Genomic DNA, 8,275 nt, shown 5'->3' with positions numbered 1-8,275 from the left:
AACAAGTGTAGACCTTTATGTTACGATCACACGACCGTGCCGCCTCAGGCACATGATCCCTCCACAGAACCCTAATCACGTGACTAAGCCAACAGAACAGACGGAGCAGGCTTCGCTCTGTTGGCTCTGCTACAACAGAACAAGCAGCATCAACTGCGTTCTGTTAGTACTACCTGTAGTAGGCATTTCCCTTTGTATGTAAGAAGACACACATATATAGGTAGGACGAGCTGACCTTATGTCGGCTCGTGTTGAACTCATGTTACCAACCTAGCCATTGAAATCAAAGACCCTTTCCTGCTCCTACCTCGCTACTCATTCTCAAGAAGCTACCTCGAGTAAACTACCCTTTGGCAGTTGACCCGTAACAACTATCTTATAATAGTATCTTAGATATTTATATTATAGTAATAGTCCTAAAATTAATTTAGGACTTTTAATAAGATATAATCCTAAGTAGGTCTAAATAATTAAAATTATTATAGAAGGTTAGTAAGAACTATCTAAAATTAGATAATTAAAATCTAGTATCTTATAAAGATTTTTAATAATATAAAAGCTTTCCTTTACTTAGATTATTAACTTAATTTTTTTTTCTATACTATTTATAAAGCTTAAATAATATCGCTCTATAGAAGAATACTATCTATAAGCTATAAAGTAATGAACTAATTTCTTTAAACTTTATTAGAAAGAATATAAGCCTCTCTCGACTTAGAGACTCGTACCTAATATATTTAACTATACTTATCTATTCTTATATAGCTACTAACTAAGGTTCCTAGCTATCTAGTACTTATTCCTACTTAAAATTTTAGGTTAAGACTATCTTAAATTAGGAACTAACTTTTACTATTAGATTTAGAGTATTATAACTAATATAAAGTTTGTAATATATATTAGTCTTTATTAAAATTTATATAAGCTTTTCTTTCTTATATGTTTAATTATTATAGTTTTATATATTATTTTAGTATTCAACTAGGCTTATCTACTTTATTTTTAGAGAGTCTAAGATTCTAATTATATTTATACCTTAATATACTTATTAAAGACTATACTATCCTATTCTAAGGAGATATAGATATTTATTAATAAATTTATTTTAACACATTCTTCTTATATATCTATCTTAATAGTAAAGTAATTAAGAGTACAAAAATTATAAGAGAATTAAATTATAGTTTTCTATATAAAGTCTTATTATTTTAATAATAGAAAGTCTAAACAAAATATTAAATCTACTAAATCTTTTAAGACTTTTTAAAACTATTAAATTCTAAAAATTTATAGTCTTATTTACTTTTACTAAGAATTGAAATTATTACTACGATCCCGTACAGCCCGGAGTAGTATTATATAGAGGATAGTTACTCTAGCCTAGGTAATAAAGGACTTAGGGAACCGAGGAATATGTAACTTACTAACTCTAAGGAGCAGGATCTAGGATCAGGGTTCTACTCCTAATCCTTACTCCTAGATTAGTAGGATAGAGTAGTTAACAACTCTATTACCTTAATCTATACATTTCCTTTATACCTAGCTTATATATATAGGTAGTACGAGTAGACCTTATATCTGCTCGTATTAAACTTATATTACTAACCTTCTATTTAGAATTAGATAAGTCCTATTTAATCCCTTAAACGTATTTATTATCTAGAATAATTCCCTCGAGTAAGTTCTCTTATAGGAAGTTAACCCGTAACAATTATAAGCTATATATATTAGAAACTTTAGAGTATATAATATTAACTAAATAAGAAATAAAAAAGATTCCAACTTTAAAATGTTTTACTATAATTAATCTTAATAGGATCTATCTTTTCTTAAACAGATTTAAATACCTCTTAAAAGCTTAGCTTCTTTTATATTAATTTTTAGAAGAGCTCTACTATATATATAGTTTTTTAAATAATCTTAAGAAATATTTATAAATAGTTATAAATAATAGATATAGTATAAATAATAAGCTTAATTTTTACTATAATCTTACCTCTATAGTTTATAGAATATTTCTTAACTTCTTATTATTCTTCTATTAATTTAAGTTAAAAAATATTAGTAAAGTAATTACTTTATATATAGAAGATCTTTATTAGGTTATAAGTTAATTTAGATAGGGAAATTAAACTATATAGTACAAGGTATATAGATATTTCAATATCTATATCCTTTATATAAAGATAATTTATCCTAGGGTTATTTTTTAAATTTATACTTATTATATATATTTTTATTAAAGTCTTAAAAGTCTCTATATTATAAATAAAAGTAAACTAATTTCTATTATATTTATCTAAATACAAATATATAGAAAAATATAGAAGTTATTAGTATTTTAGAAAAGAGAAGCTATTTAAGAAGTTTTTAATAGATTAAACTAAGTTAAGTACTTTAATCCTAAACTCGTTTACTTTTTTCCTCTTTAAACTAGTAGAATATAACCGTTACCTTAGCTTCTAGTATAGTAAGAAAATAAGTTTAGTTAGTAATCTACTTTCTAGACTTTATATCTTCCTTATACTATATAGTATATATTAAGAAAAAATGATATTAGTAGCTACTACTTCTTTATAAAAGGAAATATAAAGATAGGTCCTAAATATAACTTAAACTATAGAGTAAAATTAATACTTACGCTTATTCCTTTATTAATTAAGTTTTATCAAGGTTATATTAATTAGCTTATAAAGCTAGCCTTAGAAAGTTACGCTTTCTTATAATATAATATAATACTAAATCTTTACTATATATAACTAAGATATTAGCTCTTAGTACTATTTTATATATCTTATTTTTTTAATTCTAGAAAAACTAATAAAAATATAACTATAGCTCTAAAGCTATCTATTATCTAAAAATAGACTTTATATCCTTAGAGATACTATACTAGAATAGTTTAAGAACTACTAATATTATTATTATTAAGAATATAATAGTAACTATATTACTTAATTTTCTATTTCTCTATTTAATATTCTTTTTACTACTATATAAAAGTTCTAGCTTTAATATAGAATAAATATCTCTACTTTAAAAAGTATAGATCTTTAAGAAAGATTTTTTCTAATTCTTAAGGTATTAGTAGAAAACCTAAAGATTAATTCAATATAAAAGTAGAAAATAATCCTTTATAAATATCTATAAAACCTTAATAGAAAGTTAGTTCTTAAGTAAAGAACCTTTTTTTAAAATCTTAATAAATCCTATAAATTCTAGGATTCTTTACTCTATAAAGGGTTTATTTTACTTTTATATATAAGCTTATATGTACTAAAACAAAGTACTATACTATAGATAGAGTTTGAAATCAGGAATATACTCTAAAATAATTCTTATATCCCTATTAATATAGCTTAGAACTAGAATAAATAATCTTTTAAAGCATTCTTTATTATATAGTTAAGACGTATTCTAGAAAAGAGCTAATTAATTAACTAAGCTGTATATACTTCGACTTAATATAAGATTCTAGCTCCGCTAGCTATAGTAATTACAACTATCTAAGTTGCTTTAGATAGCTATAATTGTAGGTAAGTATAGCTAGTAGTAATAAAGTCGACTCTTTATTTTTATTTAGAGGGTACTATAACATTCTTAATATAGGAATAAATATTATTTCTTTATTAATATAGGGTTTTGTTTATAAAGAATAAAATAATATTTAATAGCTTACTAATTAATATTAAGAAACAAAGTCTTAAAAAAGAAAGAATAAGAGCTAATAAAGTATATATATACTAGAAAATATAGTTCTTAAAGGCTAGACGTCCTATATAGTCTATTAGTTTCTATAGAAATAGAATAGATACTTTAGGTAAATATATTATACTTATACGAATTTTAGAATAAAACTATAGATTATAAGTATTTAAATAACTAGAATATTTTTACTTTACTTAAAAATAAATATTAACAGGATTATTACTTACTTAAGATAGTAACCTATAAAACGATACTACTTAAATAGTATCTTTATTTAGAGATTAAACTTATTTTATAGTTTTTATTCTTTATGGAGATATAAATTAGAGGATTATTCTAAATATAAAATCTAATATAGAGATTAGAATAAGTTATCTAATATAAGTAGAAGGTTAGTATTAGAGGTTTAATACGAGTAGATATAGAATCTACTTCTTCTACTTATATATAGTATTATTATAGTTATAAAGAAGTCGTAAAGTCTAGCTAATAAAGGAGTTAGAAACTAATCTCAAAATAGCTTCTTATACTTTAATTGAATAATATATAGTTAGAGTAACTACTTAATTATTTCTATTATCTTTAGAGTTTCTATTTTCACTTCTTAATATAGATATAATATAGATATAAGCTACTCTTATAGGGTATATTACTCCTTACGTTATTAGATTATCCTTAATTAATTAAACCTTCTTCTAATTACAAGAATTAATACTACTTAAATAGTAAAGTAAACTATTAATACTTATCTTATACCTATACCTTAATACGTTAAATCTACTTTTAAGCCTTACTCTATAATAATCCTATAACTTATACTAACCTTATAAATAATATATATTATATATTTATACTATTTAAGTATAAAAGAAAGAGAGAGAGTAAGAGAAAGAGAGTAAGAGAGATTTATATAAGTATATGTCTTTACTTAATATATATTTCAACTAGTAACGTACTTCCTAAGGTTAAACCTACATATTAATAGCTAGTAGTTATTAGCTATATTGTTTTTATACTTTTATTAATATAATACTAAATAGTAAAGACGTATTCTATAGAAAGGATTATTAGGAAATCTTGTCATTATTTAAGATAATACTATATATTAAGTTTATAAGTTTTCTTAGTTTCTATTAAGTAGTTAAGTTATACTTATACTTATAGGTTAGTATAGCTACTAATAATAAGGGCGACTCTATGATATTAAACACCTAAAATAATATTTTACGCTCTCTATCCCTAGAGAAGTCTTCTAACCTTATAGAGGCTCGATAAGTCTAGAGTACTATAGAGGGAAAGAGGAGGTAATATAGGTAATAACGTTTAAATAACTTTCGACATAATTTACTAGATTTCTTAAACTAGAAATAAAGTTAAAATAGATAGGATAACGAGAAATAGCTCGCTAAGTAAAGCAAGGATATAAGAGATCGAAAAAGAAAATAAAAAGCTATCTCGTATATAATAATATAAACTATATCCTATAAGACTTAGACGTCCTATAAATTTTAGACTTTTATATAGAATAAATATAATATAGATAAAGAAGTAGATAAAGAAGTAGATAAAGAAGTAGATAAAGAAGAGTAACCCTTTCTAAAGAATATAGAAGAGACTGTAATAATTAGGTTTCTTTATTTATAAAGCTATAAGATAATAGAATTAATTAGAAAGCTATTATAAATTAAAATACTATGAATGTATAGTAAAATAAAATTACTATTATACTACGACTATAGCTTTTGTACTAGAAATTAAAGTATTGATAAAATAGGCTATTAGTAGCTATTATAGTCTATACTATAATATAGCTTATACTAGTATAAGAATTTTACTAATACCTTAACTACTACTAGAATGTTATTATTTATTAGTACTATACTAGTATGAATAACCTTATAAAGTAAATAAAAGGGTAAAACTTATTATAAAACTTAGTAAACAGTCTACCAGATAAGTAATACTATATAATCTATACAAGTATATAGTAAAACTCTTTACTACTCTATATGTTACTAAATTCTATAAATAGTATATAAATATTAACTATACTCAATTTAAATACTCCTCTACTTTCAAAAAAAAACCCTCTTCTAGTAGGATCGAGATCTTAATTTTAGTAATTATTAATTATATACTATAGAATTAACTATTTTAAATTTTAATTCTACATAGTTTTAAGACTATAATAATCTATAAATCTAGTAAGTAAGTTTTGAAATATACTTAAAACCTAGAAAGAAAGATATAGATACACTAACTACTAAGTATTATAATTATATTAAGAATTATGTAATTCTAAAAATATATAGATATATATAGAAGCAAAACAATATATAAAGCTAAAAGCAGGTTACTTAGTTAAAGAGTGAGGTAAATTTTTAATAGCTAATTAGAGCTTTCTGAGCCTATTTCTTAGAAATAAGTATTTGTTAATAATAAATAATACTTTGAAGTATATAATTTATCCTTCTACTTGTTTTTGGGTTAGATACCCATCTAATACCTATTTAATATATATAGTAGATTAAAGTTTTATTATATAATACTATTACCTTTCTTAATAGAATAAAGTAAAGTAGATAAGAAAACTTTAAGTTAAATTAGTATAGATACTAGACTTGAAACTAACCAATTCTACAGGTCTTTAATTAATAGAGTAAGAAATAAGGGAATTAATTAATATTTAAGAAAATGTTTTAAGAATATAGAAAATTAATTAAAAATAGCTAGAAAGCAACTATAAGTTATAAGAATACTTTTATATAGGAAAGGGATTCTCCTAAAACTATATATAGAGTATAGATACGATTATAACCTAAGCGCTAAAAATTAAATAATACAAATACTAAGTAATAAGCAATTTAATTAGGTTCTAGTTTTATAAGGAACAGTAAATTTACTATTAAATAATAAGAGTTCTAAATTATAAAGGTCGACCTCGAAATTTCTAGATAAACTTTATTAATATTATAGAAATACCCTAATAGTCTAGAGTTTCTTATTTAAGATGTTTTTAATAAAGAAAATATTGAGGAGAGGCGTACTAAGTAAAATTCAAAGATATACAAATAGAAAGGAAACATATAGCTGATCCTTACTAAGTCTTGAATCTAGCCTTAAAAAAGCTGAAACTATAACCCCCTAGAGAGTCCTATTTAGTAGCTAAGGGTAGCTAGATAAAGTCTATAGAGCTTAGAAGTATATTAGGAAATAGGGTTTTCGCTTAGTTGATACTTTAAGTTAATACAATTTGTTTAGTACAAAGTCATATCTATAAATAAGTTTAATAAAACTTCGATATACTAAGTTATTATTAAATAATCTTAGAAAGTTTAGAGATATAAATTGAACTTCTATATCCGTAGAGAAGAGGGCCTTATAAGCCTAGAGAACCTTCTTCCTTCTTTAATTAATCTAGTTAGAGAATATGAAGGAGAGGATAAACACGCCTAGTAGTACAAAAAGATAATATAATAGGAAAAGACTAAAAAACAATTAATAGCTTACTCTTTGAATTCGAAGCTAAATAGCTATTAGTATATAGAGGATATTAATAAGAAAGCCTTTTCTTATAAAGATCTTATTGTTTTTAATATAAAAGTATAAAGCAATAGTATAACTTTATAATACCTAATAATAAGTATTCTATATTTAATACTTATAGATAGTAAAGTATAATAAAGTCTACATCTATTTTATATTAGAATATATTAACTACTTTAAAGTATCGATATGGGTAGTATTAGTAAAAGGGAATATTAATCTATAAATATTATATAATATAGAAGGAGTAAAACACACCTTATTCTATTTAAATACTAAAATTGGGATAGAGACTTTAATTTTTTACTTTAATAAAACTATTCAAGCTACTTATAAAGTCTTTCTTTCTCTTAGGAGCTATATATAAGAAGGTAAAGAGACCTTGTATTTCCTAATACTAAATTTATATTACTAATTTACTTTTTGAATTAATAAACCTCCTAAATCTACTTATATCTCTTAGTATCTATAATAATCCCCTAAGTCCCTTCTATTATTAGAACCTAATCTATAATATACTTAGTTACGAGTTCCTATTAGAGTTATAGAGAGACCGAAAGAACGCAAGTTAGGTTAAAGTCGAAAGTCTAGATCTAAAGTCCGCTTTACTCGTTATATAATATTTAGTAGGTTAACGTCAAACACCAGAGCGCGGTCCACCCCACGGCGTGGTCCACGAATTACGTGTCTACCACCTTTAACACTAATTATCTCAACCAATACTTAATAGATTGCTTTGAGACTTAAATGTGTTATATAACAATACTATTCAATCTACTGTACAGTGTTTGAAGGTGTGAGCAAAGGAACCACACTTGCTACACCGACTAGCACGCTTTGGAGCCCTTGGCATCTGCTCCCTTATTTGTGCTTCAACCTCCTCTTGCTCAACTATCCCTTGGATCTGAGAGGCTGACAGGGCAGGATCTAATGTGATTGCTTTCCTCTTCCTGGATTTGCGTTCATGCATTGCTTTGTTAGCATCTTGTAAAGCAAAAACCTGAGACTGAAGTAGAGCAGC

The sequence above is a fragment of the Dissoconium aciculare genome (assembly GCF_010015565.1).
Source record: "Dissoconium aciculare CBS 342.82 unplaced genomic scaffold K489scaffold_25, whole genome shotgun sequence".
Classification (NCBI taxonomy): Eukaryota; Fungi; Ascomycota; class Dothideomycetes; order Mycosphaerellales; family Dissoconiaceae; genus Dissoconium; species Dissoconium aciculare.
This window is presented reverse-complemented; position numbering follows the sequence as displayed.